Below are 25,102 nucleotides of genomic sequence, written 5' to 3'. Positions count from 1 at the left end.
CCGTCACGAAACAAAGAGAAGTAACGCGCAGCGGAAGCGAGTATTGGTTCGACGTATTTGTATAATGTAATATCCGAAAATATTATGTTATATATTTGCCGATTGTGCTCGCGCGATGAATACTAATATTTTTTTTCGCAATGTCGCAATTAAAACAAAGTACGCGGAGGAGTGCGATTATTATCGGGAGTGTCGTGCAAAATGTCGTTATACTTGATTAATTAGTATATTCACGATCATAATTAAGTGCAAGTGTTTTGTGAGTGCTTTCAAAGATGACATCCCAAGACGATTAGGAGAGGATAAACAGACTTGGGATGGTAGAGCAAAATGAGATAAATTTATTACGTATTATTCACGAAATTAATTTTTTTTATCGCAGTGATTGCATAGCGTAATTCGTGCAATTCTATTTAGATGTATATAAAGCTGTATTTCGTAGAAACTCATTAACTATTGATTTTGGCTTTATTTTTAATAGTTCTACGAGATAAATTCTCGTAGATAAATTAAACAAATAGTTCTGGTAATTAAATTAAACAAATAGCTTAGGATTGAGATGTCAAATTTATATTGCGCATTTTGTTCTCTGATAATTTTTTTTAGCATTTCTTGGCAGATTTTAAGTTCTACAAACAGTTTTATGCATAAAAATTATTAGAATATTTATGAAACAAGTTAGATCGTCCAAGGTACTGGACAAATAAGTACTGAGATGCTAATCGTATTTCGATAGTTCTATCGACTTTAAATGAGATTTCGTATTATACCTCCAGCGATATCCAATTTGTTTAATAAATATTCTAATAATTGTTATGGATAGCAACTAATAAATAAATAAAAGTGATTTCTTTTTTTCATTAGAAATTAAAAGTGATTGCGAAATAACACGTAATCTCAATTTAAAGTCAATAGAACTATCGAAATACGACTAATGTTTCACCTTGATACTACGTCTCATATCTCGGGCGATCTAATTCATTTAATAAATATTCTAATAATTTTTACAGATAAAACTCTCGCTAGAAATTAATAATTAAGTTTGAGTGATTATAGAATAACATGAAATCTCAATTAAAATTTATCGAATTATGACAGCATTTAATTTGGCAATTTAATTTAATATTCTAATCATTTTTACGCATAGAGAAATTTTTTGTAAAATTACTGTGAAACTTTCAAGCGCTTAAAATCTCGCAAGAAATGCTAAAAAATCGTTGGAGGGACAAAATGAGACGCAACGTGAGCTTGGCATCTCATGTCAGTTTGTCCGGGGCAATTTTTTTTTTTTTTATTTAATAGGCAGAACTACTTATTTAATCTATTAGGAACTTTAAAATGATTAAAAATAAAGAATTTCAACAGCAAATGAGTTTGCATGAAAAGACGCCAGCTTCACACTTACATAACACTTTGATCGTAAAGATAGATTAAGATGAATATATTTGCAAGACACAGTTAAGATATAACTTATTTAAAAATTAAATATTTATTCAAGAATTGCAAACTTTATACAATTATTTTTCATGCAAATGATGGTTATTTAAAGATTTGAATTTAAAAATTACTTTACGAGTATACAAATACTTACTTTAGTAAATAATCTTAATAAATAAGATTATGTAAATTGTATCAAGTAAAATAATTTCTTTTATTTTTTTTCGTTTCTTAAAGCACGCAGAAAATAAAAATTAAATGTGACACACACTTTCTTACATTAAATAAATCATATCAAGCTCATAGATTATAAAGTATATATTTTTAAATTAATAAGTTTTATATCTATTGTGCTTTTTATCTGTCTGCTAAAGAATTTCTTCTATGGTGCTTAATTTTAATTGAACAAGGAGTTTGATCGATTTTAAATGCCGTGGCAGATCTCTTTTAATTGAATCGTCAAAAGCCGTTAAATATATTTTTCATTTATAAAAAATTTGGAAATATTTTAGGGAGCTATAATTAAATAGACCATGGATTTCTCATTTTCGCAGTAAGGATTATGTCTCAATGATTACATAGAATTAATGTACCATTCCGCTCTAAATTACCGCGATTTAAATTGTATTCGTGGACGTAAAATGCAAGCTCAACCCCGTCCGTTATGCGCGCATGAGAACACTGCCAAGTGGTAAGGCCGACAAAAAGCTGTGGCTGTCGCTTTCAGGAAGAAACCGCAATTTGGAATCACGGTTTAAAATATCAGGCTTATGAGGAAAACTGACGTTGTACGGTAACGAGATTCTGAAAATTCTTTGAAAATTATAGTCTTTTCAACATAATAAGAATTTATATTATATATTGATGCGCGATGAAAATCATCAATACTTTTTAAACTTTGTTAGTAATTTGAGATGCTGCATAGTGTCGGCGAACTGAGTAAATGTATTAAAAATACTTTAAAAAGGAGAATCGATAGTTTAACCGATAAAATAAAAATACGACGATAAATCAAACGTAAAAGCAAGATATTGAAATATATTATATATTGATTGAAATGAAGTAACGGAACGAAATCTATTGTTATATTTTTACAGATCTGTTGATTAGAATATATTCATAACGAACAACAAGGGAGTTGGATATTCGAAAATAAAGAGAGAGAGAGAGAGAGAGAGAGAGAGAGAGAGAGAGAGAGAGAGAGAGAGAGATTTTATATTATCTCTCTCGGAGATTTAAATAACCGATGGCCAATAAGCGGATTCACTCAAGATAAATATTGAAATTGTATCTTTTATACATAAATATCAAATAAATTTTATCTGTAGCGACTAATTATCACGGTTGTTCGTAGCTATTTTGATTATCAATTTTAAAATAATGAGAGAAGGGAAAGCGAGCACAAGTACACTTTAATTTACATTCGGAGAAGTTGCGACGCACAGCTGACTATCTCCAGTTCCTCCGGCAATTTCATGTGCTCTTCGTAAAATTTTTTTTAGCAAAATTACGAGTTAATTAAGCTGGATAGCTCGTTGTTGTACACGCAACGTACCGCTAGTTTAATTAGCTAGATTCCGTTTATGAAATAAATAAGATTTTATGAAATGTTGTTAGCTTATATCTCTACGTCGTTTTGATTCGAATTTCTTTCCTTTTCTTTTTATACAGAGGAAGTAAATTTGTTTTATGCGAAAGATTTTAAATATTCTAGAAAAAAATATATTGTGCTTTTACAATAAGGAAAATATTCGAAAAGGCTTTTATTCTTCGCAAGTTACATTGCGCCTGATGATTAATGTAAGGAATGCATACGCGCGACAAGAGCAAAAGATTTTTTGCAGTTATTTAATACTTTCTTTTTTCTTTCTTCATGCATTCACTTTTTTTTCCATTTTTTCGCACAGTAGATTCGTTGTGTTTTTGTGAATATTGGAATGATGAATCTTACGTAAAACTAGCATTTTTATAAAGAGTTACGCTACATTTTTTTTTTCTCTAATATTACAATGCAGTTATTTTAACTGTAGGGGATGTGAAATTGTTCTTTTACGGAAATAATTCCGTTTTACATCCGAAATAAAGACACATCTACCATTAAGTAGTGAAACCGACGACGAAAATGACGATGTAGGAAATTCTAACGAAGTATAAAATCAGCAAAGCGTAACCGAGCGCTATGGAACGCACCGCGTACGAAATTTCATGGTATGCGAATAAATGCGCTGACATTCCTCGTTTGTGAGAACTGCGAAAATGGAAGTGGAACCCGTTGCACACATACTCTGCGTACAATTTTCGTAACGTTTTATTGGGATGAGCACGTCGTCGTTGCAACATTCACCCGTGCCGTGACGTAAGATAGAAATATTTTACGAAATGGAACTTGAAGCCGGGACGATATGCGGACTCATCGCTTCGCTCTTGCGAAACACACCTTAACGTGCACCATCAGCCTCGACTTTCCCACGGGCAGACGTATTCTTCATGGGATTTAGCGGCGAACCGTAAATTCGTTTGCTCGCCCCCTTAAACGTCTCTAGTCACCGACAATATTTCATTTGAGAGGACCTCTATCCTTTTCGCGAGATGGATCTGCGGATCAGTTACAAGAAAGCGATTCGCGTATATGTTTTTATTCAGTCAACCATGTTCATTTTGTATCCTCGAATAATCATTTATTCCACTAACGTATGACGAAAATATTTGTCGACACTTGCATCAGTCATGTATTTTCAGTACATACTTTAGAATATTACGATCTAAACAAAAAAAAAAAAAAGAAAAAAGAGATGAATAGAGATATCGACAAAAGAAAGCAATTAATCATACTTTAGACAGCATTAATCAAGACATTAATTAGCCAAATTACTTAGACACTAATTTGTCATTTGATAATTTGGAAGAGAGAAAAATAATATTTTATATCAATTTTTCCGACGTCTGGGTATTTTTAGTTTTGCCAGTTTCATTCGGGAGGTGCGATATTTCTTGGATCTGACAGCTGACGACCTAACTCATAAATCGGTATAAGATTGTTATAAAATAACTTGTAGGGAGAGAAGTTTCCTAATCTCCTCTGTCTGCTTTAACTCTCAACTACTATGCGGTCAGTTTGGCGTCAGTGAAGATATTTTAAAAGAAATTGGAGAGAGAGAACTCGCATTCCTATCTTATCGTTTCTTTAATGTCTTTATAATCTTGTGTATATAGTCGCTATTTTTTATCTAACTGAAAATAACCAAAAATAATCTGCCATTTTTTATAAATTGTAATGCCACTTATTTATTTAGTTACAATCAAGTAAATCTTATAATAATAGTTAATACATAAATTAAACTAAAGTAACGAAAAATTAATAAATTTACTCTTCCTTTTTATTTCTTATTTTTTATCTTTTTTATTTTCAATGTTCATATTTTCCAAAAAAAAAAAAAAAAAAAAAAACAATATTGTGTTAAAACATTATCTACAAATTGTTTATTATATATATGTTATTATTATACGTATTTTTATATTTGTACATACATATGTTATTATTCTTTATTTGGGATGAAAACGTAATTTGTCCTGCTTCAAAGGTTGGAAAACAACGTTACCGTATACAACACTCGAGTACAATATTATCCTATGAACGGATGCACTTAGCAACTTCCAGTATACACTTCGCGGATAATAAATCCAGTTACTTCCGGCTTTTTATTTGCGTCAATATAAAGTTACAGCGTTGGGTAGGAAATGAGGACTGAAAGAAGGTAGAAAAGAAGACCGGCACGCGTTGATTACTTATCGATTGTTTGCGCGAGAGCCATTGCGATTCGTTCAATTTAAAATCGCGGTTTCTCGTTCGATGTTTTCGCAGATGGAACGTAATTTTCTCGCTTGTCTGGCCCGAGATTTCTTTTCTTCGATGCAGTACGGTTAGATAAGATCAGATTAGCTCCAAATGTGTATTATTCCATCAGTATTCTATTAGAGAAAAAAATTTTTCGATCATTTTTATTTTTCATTGAACGGCAAAGTTATTTGATAAATGCTAATTGTTTTTTTTTTTTTTATATATAAAACAAAGAAAAAAACCACAATTTTTTTTTAAATAATATAAATAATTCTAATTGAAGAAAAATCAACAATTCTATAATACTCCAGTAATTAGCTCTCAATTATTTTGTTTTGCAGATATAGCGCTTCGAATTGCGAGATATAATTACCGTTTTCGGAGTTACCGCGGATTTGATATTGGATTAAACAGACGTAGCAAATTGACCGCTCACGTACTCAGCAATTATTACTAGCTGGAATTACAACACAGAATGTAGGACGATAATAACATCGTTGCAGAGATTTTCATTAAAAGTACTTTATGTGTCATCTCCGTTCGTAACATTTTAATATTTTAAAATTTTTATACTTTTAATTACCTTCAAAGTTTATTAACTAAACGTAGAATGTTGCTTTATGTATTTGAATTTTTAAAACTTAATTTAGTAAAATAAATAATTTTTTAATTGTTTCTAATTTGGAAATAATTAACAATCGCATGAATTTTTTTTGATACAAAAGAATTATTTTACATACATAAATTGTTAGACCAATTAAAAAGTAATTAGTGAAGAGTTAGTGTCACACACACACACACACACACACACACACATTTATAAAAAAAAAAGAGAAATAGAAAGATAGAGGGGAGGTGGAAACCAAAAAATTTGTTTAAATTAAATTATCTTTAATTTAAATTCCTGATGTAAAAAAATAATTTGAATTTTTTTCTGCTTACTTTCTTTTTAATAATACATAAATTAATTTTGTTAATTTGTTAAATTGTTAAGTAAATTGTAATTTTGAAAATGTAATTTGATTTTAAAATATTAAGATTTGATTTTATACGCGGAAATGATCATATCTGCTCAGCGAAAAGGCAAAGAATTGTATATTATCGTATTTCATTAGCGATTATTCTCTCGGCGCACCACAATTTGAAAATTCGAAAGTGCAATGCAATATCGAGATGGGTCGCTTGCACACAGTCGAGATCTGAACCATCTGAAATACTTCGAAACGGTCCTTCAATGGTGGAAGTTCGTTCGGACCGTTCGTTGTGCCGTAAGTTCGTCGACGAGTTTCTCGAACTCGAATCGTTAAACATCGATTAAACGGATAGGTGACTCCTGGCGTGGACGCGAACGGGTACTCCCGGTACGTGGAGTGTAGCACAGATTGTACTTAGGGGGGTGAACAAGTTACAAGTCTCGTTACAAGCAGACCTAGAAGTTGGTACACCTAAAGCGGGCTTTGATGATGATTAAGTCGCGTTAGCGCAGAATCACGTCGCGACTCTTTGATTTCGACTCGGATCTGCGTGACACATGACATTAACAGGTACAGTAATGTACAGTTATGTGATACTTGCGGTACAATTGTACATTGGGAACATTGTCGAATTTACATGCGAAAAAGTCGACATTTTTATTGTAATATTTCATTGTAACATTTTTTTTATAATCGACAAACTAATACAATACGGTAGGATTTTTTGAAATTCTAGATTCATTGATAAGTGAAACGTGATGTCGAACATTTTTCGTAACAATATTCGATGGCAGTTAGATATAAAATAGCGAAGTTTCAACCGACATTTCACGTGAGAAACTATTATTGAGGTAATATCGCGTTATTTTTTTGCCAACAGCCTAACCGTTGCAAAATTTTATTAAATTTTTCAATGTTAAGAAAAAGAAAAGTTATTTAAGATAATGTGCAAAAATGTATCATAAAAATTGTTTAAAATTGGCACGTGTAGTAATAGTATTTTTCTAATAAATAATTTGATATATTTCAGAAAATTAAGTCGCAAATCTTGAACAGTGATTACCAATGATTATAATTATTATGGTTATAGGAAACATAATTGTACCAATTTTGTCTAATAAAATTTACGTTTCTCGAGTTACAACTAAAACTATGTTGCACACGAATATAAGAGATTTATAATAAAAAAAGCAATCATAAACCATCAGATTTATTTTTTGGTATCTTATGGTGACTCGTAAAATTCTACAGATCTCTGCGTCCGTTACTTGATAGAGACGTCGCGAATAGAAATGTCAGAATTTTGGCGATCTCCGGTATATATAAAGTATACGAATAAAAACGCTTCCGTCGGGACCATATTTCACAAATACTACTTACAGGCGTCCACCCATCGTTCTTCCTGTGGATGCTTTTCTGGTCCCAAGCTCGTCCTACGGAAATTATATGCGGGATTCGAGCCAGAGCTGCTACGTGCGCTCTGCAAGATCGGAGATCTTTAGATTCGAACTGCCGAACGTTAAACGTCGAATTAATGCCAGATGTCGCGTACATTGAACCCTTGAAGAGTCGCGTGATTAATATCTGACGGGTTAAAATCGCCGGAAATGTTCTCTCATAAATTGTATCAATTGATAATTTAAATGGAAAAATACTCAAAAATAAGCAGTGTGGATGTTTTACATTGGCATTCATACTTCAATATTCAGACTTAAAAAAAATACAAAAATTAAAAAATGCAATATTCTATATAATTCCATAAATTTATAATATTCTATAAGCTTCTTATTTGATAATGTTAGAGTTATTAATAAAATTTTATCAGTCGCGCTTTAAATTTATTTGTGTTACGTGTTCACTTGCCATTAAATTTATAGATTTCATTGTTAATAAAAAACGGATTTATTTATTAACATTTTGCAATTGAAAATTATGGCATCGACGGCTTACTGAGAAATGTTGAAGATTTTTTTCATATTTATTTATTCGAAAGAATAGATTCTATAAAAAAAAAAATATGATAAACGAAAATTTATTATTTTTGACAAGTATAAAAACTTTACGAATTCTAAATTGACAGATTAAAAATAAATTTTAATAGAATATTGTCTTGCCCATTTTTTATTAACATTAGTAAATTGCATGCGTAATATAGTGATAGATATATTTATCAGATAGTCATAATGAATATTTCAGCATGCGATATTAAGCGCATTGTACAAATTATATTGAAAATCAAGCGTTAATTAATAATCACGTATGAATTTACATAAAACACTCGTTTGGCTGAAATAAATGTTTGTTAAAATACGCAGCGTTGCATAATTTTATTTATATTGCTCGCGAGAAATCGAAGATATATCCGACGTAATAAAAATTTTTTTGTTACATTATACATAACGTTAATTAAATATTTTTTCACCTTTATTGAATTTATGAATTGGTAAGCTTTTCGCGTACGTTTTACATTTTGGTGAAAGAGTTGTTGAAATTTCAGCCGACAGTATGTCAAGTACGAATCGGTAATACTTTGTAGCGAGATATGACTTTGATTTTGAGTGTTTGCACTTCCGAAACATCATTTACCGGAGAGTTCGGAGTTGTATTAACTACGCCGAAACGAAAATTGGGCCAACTAAATCGACTTTGTCCTACGTTGAAGAGTTCGTGCATTCAAGCATGTGTTTGCACGATCGTAGCATAAAGTTAGCCTAATAGATGAAATATATTTGAGTGCATTATACTATGAGTAGTACAGATAGAATGTTTCCGCAGGAAGATGTTACGAACAAACACGAAGGAATCGTTGAAGATCATGCGCAAACACGAAATACAATTCCAAACTTATTTTTCCATTCTCGAAATCAAATGTATTTTTTATCATGCAATTTTATTACTTTCACGATATAAAAGTTTCACTGCATATCGCATTATCGATCGTATTCACTTGTGTCTCGGATATAAATTTTCTGTCCCCCGAGTACGATTCACTCTACCTTACGGTATCTTTGTCTGACACTTTGCTCCTATTTTATCATTGCTCGTTTACTTTCGAAGTAATTTTACGTATACACAGGTCCCGTAGGTATATTTTATATATATATATATATATATATATGTGTATGCATTCCTATCTCGAGTTTCTTTATGACGAAACGGCGCTCTTTTTCAAAAGCAATCTGTGAAAGGTTCATTTCTGCGGGCCATTTCTCCGCAGTCAGCGACCACCCTAATTCAGACCGCTGTCAATAAAACCGGTGGTTTCACAGAACATAGTAAAGTTATGCGACAATTTGAACGATAAATGATTCGAGATATTAAATGAGCCGTGGAATTTTTAGGTCCGTGCAGCCATCGGATCGTAGCCGTAATCATGATTCTTTTTTTTTTATATAATTCTAATATTAAATTTCTGACAATGCTTTTGCTAAAAATAATAATGGAACAAGTGTAATCGATCTAAATTCCTGGATGCTATCTAGATTACATATTTAATAAGAATTAAATATCAGGTAGGCACACTTTTTTATTATAAATAGTCCGGGTGTGTGAAGTTAGCATCCCGAAATGTAATTTTTATAGTTCTGATTAGAGTTCTAGCTTCTTCTTAAAGAGTTTAAGAGTTCTTTATAAAAAATAAAAAGACTTCCGTCAATTAACGGTTTTAAATTTGAATTTAAAAATTGGGATGCTAATTTCACATCGAAAATCGAGATCGATTAGTTCTGAATAACTTATTTGCTTTGTTTTTATGTGCTCTAGGGCGCGTTCGGGGAGATACTATTAGCGCTAACAGTGTCGTTCTGTCTTTGTTCAACTTTTAATGAGTAACAGAGCACATAAAAACAAAGCAAATAAACTATTCAGAACTTCTCGATCTCGATTTTCGATGTGAAATTAGCACCCCAATTTTTAAATTCAAATTTGAAACCGTTTTAATCGACGAAAGTCTTTTTATTTTTTATAAAGAACTCTTAAACTCTTTAAGAAGAAGCTAGAACTTTAATCAGAACTATAAAAATTACTATTTCATTTCGGAGTGCTAACTTCACACATCCAAATAGTCCAAAGTAATCGTAATTGGATGTGAATTTAATATTCAGGAAATTTTGAGTTAATTATACTGTGGTTTTCTTTAAACTTTCTTTAATCTAATATTCTATATTTATCCTATCAGTGTATCTTTCTCCTTTTCTAGAGAATATGATATTTTATTTTTCACGTATACGTACACGTAAAAATACGGAAAGATTGATATATGTATAATCATATGTAATAATAGCAGTAAAAAATATTCAGAGAAAGATATATTTTAGTAATCTGTATATTTTGGAAAAATACACGCACATGCGACAAGCGATTCATCGTAAGTTTTCAGTCTTCTTTCTCGTATTTTTCGCTCTATTTTTGTTAAAAATATTTTTCTCTGGTATTTTTAAAAGATCCGTGATTTGACACGCTCCAGCCTGTTTATTCGTGAAATGCATCTCTATATTTTTATTTTTAATTTTTCTGTGACGTGTTAAAAAATCGTTGCGAATATTTGTGTTTGTCGCTTTGAAAGCGATATTGTTAGTTTATGGGGTAGGTGTTTTGAAAACAACATTTATTTATGTATCACTCTGAATGTAATTACTTCCATATTTTTTGTGTTGCGGATAAATGGATCTGTCCTTAGTAAAACAGATAAATTTTTTTTTTTTATATAAACCATTTTATAAACCAAACAAATTCTCTCTTTTACAATATATTAGTTGGAAAATTCAAAAGGGATTTGTAAATGAATAGAAGCGTAAAGGAAAGAAAAAAAAAAAGGTGGAATGTCGTAGCTACTTACGCACCAGAAATTGTCACGATCGTTTCCAATTGAAATCCGATGACGTTTTCATCTCGTAGAAATATCCGACTTATTGGAGCGAAACTCGAATCTAGAGCTTTCTTCGTGTCGGATCCAGGCATTTTCTTGAAAGTCTCATGCGGGTGCATCGTGCAGGACGTGTTTACACGACGAAATGGAGGCTCGCTCAACATTGCAGCCGAGTTGTAAGGTGAACCGCAACAGCACCAACCTAACCGCGAGGCTATCTTATCTCATCTGGCATCTGTTAAATTACCCGACTCCAAAGGCATTCTTATTCGCCTCCCCTCCTTTCCTTTCTATTTCTCGCCACATCGCGGTATTTTGAACGAACGCAAAATGAGGGGTGAGAGGAAGGCATGAGAAAGGGTGGGTCGCAAACAAGGAGAGCAAACAGCGGCGCGGATAAAAGAACGGAGCGGGAACAAAGTGAACGGAGAAAGGGAGAGAAAAAGAAATGGAACAAAATTGCAATGCGTTCTAGGTGCTTTCGGGAATCTCGATAATGTCAAAGACTTTCGCGGGATAAGTATAAAATCGGAGGGGGGGTGGGGATGACTCTCGAGGCTCGATAGGACTTCCGATCGGGGGGAGGGGGTGAAAACTCTTTCGTGAAATATCGCCCGGGGACCACGCGCTCAACTTCGGATATACCTATCATTCGCGACTACTTATCGTGATTGGTGGTGGATTGGTTGGATGCTGAAGATTCGCGCGTTACGACTCTCTCGTAATTCTTCGGTCAGCGCATTTGCAGGATTATCTGCTGGAGCAGCGTTTGGAGGTGGTTTTTCGCTGAACACGATTCACGAGAGGTGTGCCTTGCCTTTCCCCCCCCCCCCCCGATCGCGGGATTCTTGCCCGCGAGAAATACGGAGCTTGCTTTCGGTTGCGTGGCACGGTAAACGATAACTTAATCGATGAAGACATTTACCTCCGTCGACCGCTGGACGTGGATTAAGCGCGCGGCTCGAACGCCGTATATCTCTCGAAACGCGCGGCGCAGCTCCGGAACAAAGAAGAAATGAAATTCAGTAATTCGTACCGGTCAGGATGCACTTACCGGGTAGAAACGACGGGCTTAGCGAGAGAAAGAGACCGGCGCCGATCTTCGTGTACTTACGCGTGCAAATCAAATTCGAGCTAGTCGCCGACTCACGGACGATTGATTTACGATGTTTTGAAAAATCTTAATCTCTTAGGATTCTTCCTAGGCGCCGAGAGTTGCCGATGAGTTTCGAGCAATCTTCTCCCTTCGGACTTTAACAAATTATTCGTCGAATTATAAGCGCAAGCGAACACTGACAAATATTCTTTCGATTTTTAGCGTATACATTTATTTTGTTCCATCTCTTCAAAATGTTGAACGAAATAAATTATTATTAATATAATTGATATTCCCTATATCAATCAATATATTTCCATATATGTACGTATATACCTTTCTATTTGCTCTGAGGTTAATTATAAAAACATCATGTCTTTGCAACATAATATACATAAAATAAATACTAATACATTACGCAAAATTATTTTTTGCGAGATAAAAGAGAAAAGTAATTTCAATGGTTCGCTTAGGATCAAATCAGATCAACATAATTTATTGAAGAAAAACTAAAAGGCGCGAAAGACCAGTCTACATCAAGCAACGTCAAATTTGCATTAGCTCTGATTAAAAGTTTATGCAGTATTTATCTTTGCAGATACTACTGCAGAGACCGTAGACGGAATTAACAAATAAATGAATAAAAATATATGCAAAGGTATAAACGATATAATTAGCTGTTTATTATTTTGCAAATTCGATGTAAGAGAAACACGAGATGAAGATTATGTTTAAGGATAAGCGCGTAATTGGTTTTGGAAAAGCAGAAAAACACAATGAAGAGCAATAGAAAAATAGCAATTAAAACGCATAGATTGCGATAAATTTGCGAAATGCAAATTTTTCAAAATTAGCGGCAATATCAACACGACACACTAGCTAGTAAAGTTAAACCAATCACTCCATCAAAGTTATAACTATGTTTTAGAACGAAGCGCGAAGTATGATGATCTTTCTTGTTCTAATTCAATCGTCAGGATTTTGATGATCCTTTTATTTTATTGGAAAATCAATATTCGTCAGGTTACTTATTATAATTATAGTTCGGGCTGCTTTGCAACATGAAACGGCTCGGTATATCTGATCGTTATTATCTTAGTGATTTCGAAAGTTATCTCCGCGTATATAACTTTAAGGGTTTCTTAATAACACCCTGCGCATCGTTATCTACCATCGAATTTGCACAAGAGAGAAAAGACAAGAGATAATTATATAAATTTAAATATATAAATCTTACAGTTACAGCGTGATAATTGCTACGAATGAACTAACAATATGTATTTATGTCTTACTTTGTGATATTACCTATGTTACACGAACGAGCTCTGAGAAATTTTCAAGAATTATTGCTGCTCGGGAATAGAATGGATCGCAGAAACATATTAGATGCAATCTGAATTTCTATCAATGCTTATATAATAATTCTTTGAATCTAATAATCTAATAATTTATGATTGAAAATTCCTTAGTATGATATATAATATTTTTGAGAATAGTAACAAGTCAAATTCAGTTAAATCTTCGTTACGTACATACAACCTGGTAACCCGGATTTCTTTTTCGTCTTACAATTCACCTGACTTTGATAGTAGCAACGAGGAACGTGATAGGGGAACCTGAAAACAGGGGTATCTCCGGAACGAATTCATTTGTCACGATTCGCCGACGTAACACGACATATATACGCGTATCACCGGAAAACCAAGGCGCTGTATCAAAGTGTAACAAAGCAGAAACAGGACGAGGAGGCCGTAACCTCGGTCGTATACACGTAGAACGCGGGCCATATAACGGGGGCATCGCCGAAAGCGAAGATACACTTTACTAGCATGTCAAAGATGTTGGTCGAGAAACAATGCAGCGTACATGGAACAATGTGTTTTATTCTCGGATGCGTCTATTATCTTTAGAGAGGAAAGAAGGCAAGAAAATGGGGTAGCTCTTGAAAAAGCCCCGTTTTTGCTCGATTCTTCCCGGTTTCACGTAGGTTTTAATGCAGATTGGCCGTAGAGACTCGCTATTATTCCGCCAGACATACTTGAAAAGAAAAGCAAAATACAGTTACCTACGTAGCAGATCGTAAGTAATAGTGATAGTTTTTATGTGAGAAAATAGTTGTATAAATATTACCATTATATAAAAAGAAATATATGTACAATCCAAATTAACATTCAATCACAGTATAATAAATAAATCATTTTTATACTCAAATAAATCAGATTCGATTTCGGAAAACACTGTATCAAGAGACGTTGTAATATTTTGCCTTAATTTTGTGGACTTGTTGTTGTAATATGTAAAAGTATCTCTAGAGTAATCACTGGTTTGTACTCGAAAAATGTCGAGATTATTCATAGAAATTTTTCGGGTTGCTTTTTCATCCGCGTTCACCCCGCTCTGTGATAATGTAACATATGTCTGTGTCAGGTAATTATGTTTCCAACCGAAGTTTTTACAACTCCGTAGTGGAGTGCCTGCCATGTTGACGCCGTTGCAAAGAGGCTGAAAAATACGATATATGCATTAATTTGTTTGCTGAATTTTTTCCGGACTAAAAATGTTACTGTTTTCGTAAAATATTTTGTTTCAGGCAACCGTGTAATCTAGGTTGAATATTTATGATAAATCATTTAAGTTATGTTGCAACGTATTGGACCTGATTTAACGTGAAACGGTGATTATATAAAGCTGATATGATATTATCCACATTAAATATAATTTATATTAGTCATTGATATACATATTAATTAACAGCTTAATTCAATATTACAATAACAGTGTAAATAGTATAGATTAATGCTGGTGTTATCGTACTGCTTAAGGGAAAATATTATATGAAATATATTATTAATTATATAGTTGATTAATGTGTGATAAATATAACTGATTAAAATTGATATTATTCGTATAAAGCTATTTTACGATTTAAATTTCTTTTTAAACTTCAGTGAAATTAATATTTGAAATATGTAAATATTATTTTTTATGAAATATTTATAATTAAAAAAGATAGTGCTTTCTCGTTTTTTACTTATCAATTGTAATACCAGAATTTTTACAATTATTATTATTGCTATTTATTATATACAAGATCTTCCATCCAACATGACCTAATATATTTCCATTGTTTTTAACGATATAGATGAATCAGGAAGTTTTACAAAAATTTTAAAAGAGATAAAATGTTACACAGTCGATGAAATATGTACTTAATTTATACTTTTTAAGATCTCATGAATATTTTTTTTTAATGATTCCATCTTCTAATAGAAGTTTCTAATGTATTCGATAAAGAGAAACGTGAAAAATCAAATGTTGAAAAAAATTAACCTTTTAAAATTTTTCTATATTGAAAATATTATATTTATATATTTCGATTGTATTTTATTATTATTTTGCAAGTGCGCAATTTTCTAGTGATACGCGAATGTATTTCTCTTATATATATATATATATATATATATATATATATATATATATATATATATATATATACATGTGTGTGTTATAGCTTTCATAGAGATAATGCTCGTATATGAATGCACTTCGATTTTTGCAGGTGATGGTCGATTACGTGATAACTTTTATATTTGACTTCCGTTTTAAGAAATAAATTGCTTTTCATGTAACAGGGTTCGCGCAATTTTATAAATTATTTTTTTCCTGTATGCAACGTTTTTGATGGAGAATATAAATTATACGATACGACGGTTATTCTGTTTGTTTTAAAAGCTAATTTTATAAAAATTAAACAATTACATAATATAAAAAAAAGTTTATTCAATATAATAATGAAAATTATATTTACACACATGTATTAAATATGTTTTTTTTTTCTTAATAACTACAATGAGAGAATTACTTTGTTCAGGCAATGTTTGCATTTAATTCATTCGTAGCATGTATGCATGCCATCTGTTGAAGTTGAATTCGATGTATAAGAGTTTGCGTTACTAGCCTTGATTTAGGTATGAATTTAGATTGAAAAATTTGCCGACTACTCGTTATTACACTTTTTATTTTCGCTATCCCGTTACGTAGCTTCGTTATCGTACACTGCGTGGCTTCTGGTAATCTATTCTCGCGAAAACAGAAAGGAGAGAAACGAGTGTCCGGCACAACTAATATTTTATCATATTTCACTTGCAGATTACGACGCCACGGAAAAATGACAAACGCACGTATCGATTTTCGCACTAGCTGATAATCCTGACCTACATAATGCCGCTGCATCATTTGTCTTTTATCTGCTACAAATCCTCATAAAGATTTATTAGTGACAGCGGAATATAGTATCCCCAAATGGACGAGAGGGTGAGTAATGGTTCGTTGCACGCGTGTATTAAGCAGACTAATGCATTCTTTTTCGCGCTCCGCTTGGGGATTTGTCTGGACCAACGTCAAAACAACTTATATCATTAACCTCCCGAGACCTTTCGCGTTATCATACATGATACGGTATATTTTTTTTATTTTCTGCGCGCTTAATTCAGAGGTAATCACGCGAAATGTAATTTACACCCCAGCGATTTCAAATGGAGGAGAATATGAGTGTTTATTAAATATATTTTGATTTTTGCTAATAAATATATTTCTTACATACATAGGTAACTACGATTTAGTGGAAATAATTTGACGGAACTTTACAATGTATAGCTCATTCATGTATTCGAATATAAAAACCATTATTATCAGCTGCACGAATTTGTAGCGTGCACAAAGAAGAGGTAATTCGAAATCTTTCTGCACCTGCTTATACCCATGCGCTTTATAAATTTCATTTTTTCTTATTAAGGCAAGAACAAAGATCGAAATAGTTACAGAAAGGATCTTATTATCGAGTTACTATTTGATAACCGTTATAAATTTTAGCATTATTCATGTATATCACGCAATAATCACATATTCCCTCAACGGTAGATTTTTTTCCATTGTTCATTGAATTTGGGGTTGAATACGAAACCGTTTCTTTTGAGAATTAATGTCATTTTCAATTGAGAATCGCGCTTACAACACAATTGTGATAGTTACACAATTCGATAACACGCGAAGGGGCGTTAATCTCCCCTTCCTGAGAGAATCCTTCAGCGACATGTTTCATAAGGCCGGTTTCGCACGGGTTGTAAGTCGGATCGCAAAGTGTGTTAGGGCAAACACGTCGTTGCCGATGAAAGGACAACCTTCTAAATGAAGGTTTTTACAGGAGAACATTTTGAGTCATTCGTGAAAAGGGAACATTTGAGCGACATCCTAATTGTGTTAAAATTTTGTCTACCGGCTCTTTTATAAACATTTATTTTCTGTCACTTATTGTTAAAGTAGACTTGTCCAAGTGTATTAAATTATCTTAGTATTGAATTCTATTAATTGTATCTATTAATAATTTACAATATTTTTTATTCAAATTGAATACATCATGGCAATTTAATAGCCGACGTAATAAACAATTTACTAACAGAGAGAGAGAGAGAGAGAGAGAGAGAGAGAGAGAGAGAGAGAGAGAGAGAGAGAGAGAGACATATTAATATTTTTCAATTTTTTTGATGAATTAGATACACTGTTTTATCTTTGTATATCTTTTTTAGGGAATATGATATTTTCAATATATTCTTCAATTTTTTCGATGAAATACGTTTTATCTTGTTTTTTTATTAAGGAATATAATATTTTCAATTCAATTTTTTAAAGTAAAACAGATGTTTCTAATTTATCTAAATTTATATTATGAATATGATTACATTTGTATCTTTAAATTGACTTTTTGCAAAAAATCAAAAGTTGCCCAAATAATTTATCGAGCAAATAAATCATTAATAAATTGATCATTTATGTACTTATATATTTCGAGAATTTGTTGAGTAATTAATATTATCATTTACAAACGAGACAGATTTGAAAATCGCTGGTAGAATCAATGATCCGTATGAAATTGGCTTAAACCGGTCTAGGGACGTGATGCTCCAGCGACGACGCTCATAATTGCGTCCGTCGGGAATAATCCCAGGCGTCGATGGATAATCAAGAGGACGGTCCGGTGTACGACTATCGTCGATCGCGTTCGCGTCCATTTTCACGAGGGGGTGGCTGAGTACCACGAGCGCGAAGGGGATGGACGAGATTATTATTTTAATAGTGGCTTAATTTGGCGGGCGCACAAAACGGCCGCCGAATCGGCGAACGATCAGTTATGAAGCGCGTCGATAGCAGTGCGCGAGTTCAAATATATATTCGAAATATATCCTCCTCCGTTGGACAAATACACATACATACACACACACACACCCACCCAACCCTCTTCTCTAACGCGTGCACTACACAATCTCTCGCACGCCAGTCGAAACGGTCCATTGTGCGGACATTCGCCCCGTCCGTTATTGCCGACTCGCGTATCCTCGTTCGAACCGTTTCCCCTTCTCACCCTTTATCAACCATCGCTTGCGAGAGGGTGTACGCACGTCTCCGTGTATATATACGCTTGTCATCCGCGATTTACTCACGAGCGACGATGGCGGACAGCGATGGCTCGGGGGGCGATTATATATGACGGGAAAAGAGCGCGCTTCGATAAAGCGGATAATGAATCGGAGGAGTAGCATCTTTTTTTTCTCCTTTCTCTCTCTCTCTCTCTCTCTCTCTCTCTCTCTCTTTTTTTTTCTTTATTTTTTTTTCATGTAGTCTGAGTTTCGCGGAGCGCTCGAAGGAAATATTTCTCGCGCGAGCGAGGAACTATCAACAATGAAGCTTGTTTTGCTCGTGGCGTGCTGTACCCGCGGGGGTTGCTTAACGCGCTCGGCGTGCTACATGCATTACTCGCGAATTAATTATCGCGGAGAGATGGAGATATTCTTCGTATTTTCGGCATTGTGTTGCTGGTCGGAGTCATAAGCATTATATTTTGTATGCTAATTGGACAGCTTTTATATACAAGGAGTGAATGGAATACATTTATTTATATCGCAAATATGAAATTTTTAATAATGTAATTTACCATACTTGGATTTGGAATACGTATGTAGAAAATAAATGACATCATTAGTTTAAAAACAGGTTATATTTAATAATATACTATACTATCATATAATAGTATTTTATTTTTGACAAATAAAATTCTATATATAAAAAATAAAAACGAGGAATTTTTTTTGTAACATATTCTGTAAGATAATTTAATAAAGGTAACGATTATAATTATAATTGATATTTAAGCAGGCAAACAAAAATGGTATTTTTTTTTATCAAACGCAAAATTTTTCGATGCTGTCATACAATAACAGTTAAAGTCTGATTTACTAAAAAAAGTTTTTGTCAAGGTATTTTTATTCCTCCCTGACTTTGACGAAGGGAATGCGCATACGCGTTAGACTTATGTACATAAATGAGTTTGCAGAAATATTTACACATCAAGGAGACATGATCGTTGAAATTGAAATTTATTTGTTATAAAAATTTGTTGTGTTACAATATGGTAGCCGCATTCATTGTGACGTTTTATAACTGTATACTCACATGAAAGCAAGATAAAAGACGAATATCGCATTTCGCAGTTCGAGTTTTGCTCTTTCACAAAGCACTATATATTTCGATAAAAGCGCAATTATTGTTTGTAATATTGATATTGCTGACAGCTCTATATTGTTTGACTCTTATACAATATATATATGTACTACGTATATTTCATACATGTGTATTACGCCTATCTGTATGTCGAAGTAAATATATATTGATAAAAATAAAAAGAGTGTACAACTCAATGGATATGTCACTGCTAATAAATTTTCTATGCAATACATGACATAAAAAGTAACAGTAAAAACAAATTTTATATCTGACAATGATTTGACAATTTATCATGCATTACAAAAATAAATACAAATATATACTTTATTAATTAATTTATTTATTTAGATTATACGGGAATATCTCTCTCTCTCTCTCTCTCTCTCTCTCTCTCTCTCTCTCTCTCTAATATAATCTTATTATTAATCAGTTGAATAATCTCAAACTTTAAAAATATAGTTGTTTCTTTTCTATGACTGGTTTTAAAAAAATCTAAATAAAAAAAATTAGTGCAAGAAAATTTATGTCACATAATGATATCAAGGAAATAATATATATATATATATATATATATAGATATTTATGTTAGTTGAAGCGTTTTTACAAATCGAATCCGTGATGAGTTTTACATCGTGAAAATTATGTATTACTTCAGCTTCATATAACATTGATCATTCTGAAATTTATTGAATAATATTAAACAATAAGTTTGATAATAGGTGGTTGTTTGATTTTGCCAATAGTTGTCACTTAAAATTCCATGAATCTCTTTTATGGCGAATATCGCAGTGAATTACTTGGCCGTTCAATCTCACGTGAAAATTATTAAAAAGTCTTTAGCAAGTTTGCAGATTAAGTTCCGAAGCTTCCTACATCTTTAAGCCTTTACTAGCCGAAAGAATTTTAAAACTTTAGACATGGTTTACCGTATCAAAAGTCGACCTCTTTCTGGCGCGCTTGCAAATCCTGCCGATAAATTCTCTCCCAAAAGTCGATCGTGCGACGGATAACTTCCCGGGCGAAAAGAGTTGCGGCAGCGATTATCCTGAAACGGGTCCACACGGCATACTTGTGCGTACGTGCGCGGATGTGAAGCGATTTCCCAGAGGATAATATGTTTGTGTCTACGGGATGCTCTCTCTTTCTGTATATACATACCACCTACATTATTAACATCGATCTCTGGTATTAACCGTTTATTTCCATCGCAGCCTTGTGTCGCGCTTCCGAAACGAAGAGATTTCTTCCGGCGGTGAAATAAATGCATTTTCTATTTTAAAGTTTAATAAACGACAATGTTCGCTGATTTTGTCGAATAACTCGAAATTCTGGCATAATACTTGGAGCGCGAATACGCATTAAAATGAGGAGAACCAAGGGAGAAGAAATAATCCGAAAGAGCGAAAGGGAAGAAGTACTCTGAAATACAAGCTCGTGCTAATTTTAATAACGGAGATTTTCAAGCAGTCATTAACGAATTCGCTGAGTACGTCTTGTTAGAGATGATAATAGAGAGTGAGAAAGGTGAGAGATGGAATGAGAGGGAAGCAGATAAGCAGAAAGGTATGGGGTGATGGGATGAACGAAGAGGTCGTGGATGACTATAATTTATCCGATTTCATCGTCTAACGAGATAAATGTGGTGTTATACCCGAATCGAGAGGGGGATATTTTATTGTGTCGAGACTGACAGTCGATTTAAATTATTTTTATGTATACCCTTAGCTTCTTATATTCGCAAGAGTTTGCAATAGCTATGTGTATAGGGATTTGTCAATATGTGGTACAATGGCGTCGTTAACATGACTTGGAGCAGTTGCGAGTCGAACGCGAATCGCGAGAGGGTAGAGCCCCATGTGACTCTTACAACATCGATCGTTGCAAACTTTTCTGACGCGCGATCCGTTGAATAAATAAATGTCTCTCCACTATGATAATATGAAAAGACTAACTGATATTTTGCTTGTGAATAAATATAATAGTGAGTTTTTATTAGTAATATCAATGATGCTGTAGCATTTATCAATGATGTTAAATTATCAAAGATTACGTACATATCCGGCGTATGTTTTTGAAAGAAATTTTTATTCTTAGAAATGTAATATATGTATAAATAACCTGTTTGTATTTTTTGAGGTGGTTATCGAGTTAAATAGATTTTAATCCCCAAAATCTTTTTACGTTGCATTAAAAGAATTGATTTAATTAAAAAAAGCTTATAAATTAAACGTTTTCAAATTTATTTTATTTTTCGTGTATGATTAATAACACTCATAAAACAAAATTGCAATGCAATTAAATGCACGAATGGTTTTAACGTAATATCATGGAATTTGTTGGAAAATCAATTATCTATTCACTCATTGGAGATAATGGAAATAGCAAGCATTTTCTTTAGAATACCTCTGTATATTGCTTCTAAACTGTGCTGCAAAATTTTAATAATTTTTCAAATTTTAAACTATTAATCGTATTTTAATCTAATTTGAATTAAATACGAGAGAAAATGTGCGAAAATATAAAGTGGAAAAAAAAAAATGAGATAATAAAGAATCATTTACTTTTGTTTCTCAACTTTAAGATATGTTGCTGTTACTTGCAAGTTAATACCTTCTATTTTCTTCGATCGTATCATTAGATATCATAGGGTACCGAAAAAGAGTGGCACTAATGGTTGAATGTGGTCTAACTGCCGCTTGGTTCGTTAGTTGCTGGTCGTTCCGGTGAAAATCTGGCCGTTTATTGCACCCTCTTAGACGCAACGAACCCGAACCGGACTGCAATGCTTAGAGGGTGGGAGGGAGGGAGGAGGAGAAAACTTTCTTTTATTTCTATTAGCCGTCGAAAGTTCCTCGATCCGGCTACGATAGCGGAGACCTCCGCCAACACTTCTACATAGCTTGTTTCGTCGCTTTTTTTATTTTCGGTTCGAGGAGCGGACATCCGGAGGAAATAAGAAAACCGTGCTCGTACGTCAGGGGTAATTAATCCAATTAATAGCGAAGAAATTATATAGACTACCATCGACAATAACACGCGCGCGTATATATATATACATACTAATAATTATTAAAAACTCTTAAATCAGTTTTACCTCAATTACATTCAAGAGTGTTTTATGAACCATATATATTCAATCAAAATTACCTATTAATACGATATGTTTTTACAAATTTAAGACAGTAGACACGTGGTCTATTTCTTTTTATTTTTCTATATTTAATATAACATGGCAATATATTATTACAAATAATGCAATTTTTTTTTAGTAAATCTATTTCGATTATATTATTAAGTATTACAGCATCTTTAGTAAAAGATATGTAGCTGTAATATTATAGATAACAAGGAAGAAATTGTGACAGTAACTATACTTTTACTAGTCCAAATAAAAAAAATGACTGCTTTATGCCTTCTGAATTTGTCGACAGTACGTTTTATTATCAGAGATATTAAAGATTAAATTACATATAATAATGAAAAATTTTAAATTATATTTGAGAAAATCAAATATAAATTGCAAGTGTGAGATATATGTACAAAGAATAGGAAATCTACAGGATATTCTCATTTGAAATAAAAAGGGGAAAAAAGCTTTCTTCTCTTACAATTTACAGCAAGTGTAGATATTTAAGGGATCGCAAAATTTATGTTGAAACATGCAAATTTTCTAGGAAAGTTAGTCACGTCGCACACCACCTTTATAACACTATCGATTCCTTCGATTTCAGAACACATAGTTCCCTCAAATATAAAGCGTCGTGCATCCAATAGAATAATGCCATATTTGCATTCGTCTCGAAGACTTGATTCCATCAGATATGCCTTGCCTAACTTCACGCGTGCTTCACGCTTGTTCTCACGTATGAATTCGTGAATCTGTCATTGTCGCTGACGACGAGATGTACTTCTTCCGTTCTTCGTTGGCACTACGAACGTGCCTTTAAAGTATGACCCAGATTCGTGAGACATAAAATTGTCGCAAAGCGGTTAGCTTTTCGATTCAATGAACATGAAAAATCAGAATCTTCCTGACTTCGTTATTCTTGATGAGTTTATGCGGAGAACCTCGCGAAATATGACAAAGCAAACCGATATACATTTATTACATGATAATGTAATATTATATTCTCATGTATAATTTAACTACTTACAATTTCATGTAATTTCATGTATGTATGACATGTTTCAGTATGACAAGTATCATTCTTTCACCACGAGATTATGTCAATAGAAATTAGAAATATGATTTTATATTGTCTCATAATTTTTAATATTTATTAACGTTATTATTAAATATTTATATAATTAAATTCAAATTAAATTTCTATTAAATTACGCTTGGGAAATTATATAAATTGCAATATGTTAATAATAATTTTTAATAATGATAAAAAGATAAGTATAATAATAATTATTATATTTTATTACAAGTTTTCAATTTTGATAGTTTACTGTTAATAATTTGAAATATCTTACAACTTTGAAAAATTTTACGAAAAAATATATTTTTATATTAAAACAGGGAAAATATATTTTTCAAGAATGTGATGCGTTTGCATGTAGGATGACAATGGATGCAATGCGTAAATATACTACTATAAATCCGCAGAAGAAAAAAAAACATAATGTTTCCTGTCAAAGTTTCAGTGCCTTTCGCATCACAAATTCCAACCCATGCTGAAAACAGCTTCCGTAATCCCCAAAGAGTAATTCGGATTTATACTTCCGCGCAGTGCCCTGCGTCCTGTGCGCAAAAACGTTCAACTTTTCCCTGCAGCTTTTTCAGATTCGCCGAGTTAAGAGGACACTGAAATATTGCGAAAGCCGCTCCTAGCGCGCATTGCAATAAGAGAAATAGTCGATAAGAAGCTTTTGGCCTAACTCGAAGTTTCAATAGCAATTCGCTCAGGCTATAGAGAAAGTTTGGCGTGAAAGTTTTCGACAAACCGTAATTTACTAAGTCAAAAACGCGGAGGTAGAAAGTGGAAACTCCTTATCGAAGGCACATAATTGCTCAAAAGATGTTCTGCGCCGGAAACTTTACTAATGTTTCGAGAGAAATAATATTACATAACTATTTATATTGTGTTGAATATGTAGAACTAAAATATTTATTAAAAGTTTATGAAATTAAGAATCAAGAATTTCATGCGTCAAAATATGTGAAAATTAAATAGATGATGAGACGCTGTAATTAAAATTCTATTCGGAGATAAATTTTCCATTTCAATTGCCAAGAAATTTGTCAAAATTCTAAGTCGTAACTGTATATGAATTTTTTCGAGTTTGCCTTTGTCTGAAGTGTCATAAATATGCAAAGTCCTTTATTC

The 25,102-nt window shown here is 32.8% G+C and overlaps 1 long non-coding RNA gene across 1 annotated transcript in view; it reads left to right on the top strand.

Annotated features, from left to right (window-relative positions):
- Window positions 1-299: 299 nt before the first annotated feature.
- Window positions 300-25,102, top strand: part of LOC140671903 (uncharacterized) — a 43,198-nt gene continuing 18,395 nt past the window's right edge. The window contains exons 1-2 of the long non-coding RNA XR_012047809.1: window positions 300-320; window positions 16,362-16,526. This is a non-coding gene — a long non-coding RNA (uncharacterized lncRNA). The remainder of the gene's footprint in view (window positions 321-16,361; window positions 16,527-25,102) is intronic.

The sequence above is a fragment of the Anoplolepis gracilipes genome, chromosome 12 (genome assembly GCF_047496725.1).
Source record: "Anoplolepis gracilipes chromosome 12, ASM4749672v1, whole genome shotgun sequence".
Lineage (NCBI taxonomy): Eukaryota > Metazoa > Arthropoda > Insecta > Hymenoptera > Formicidae > Anoplolepis > Anoplolepis gracilipes.
The sequence above is the reverse complement of the archived record's forward strand: the minus strand, read 5'-3'. Positions and strand labels throughout refer to the sequence as shown.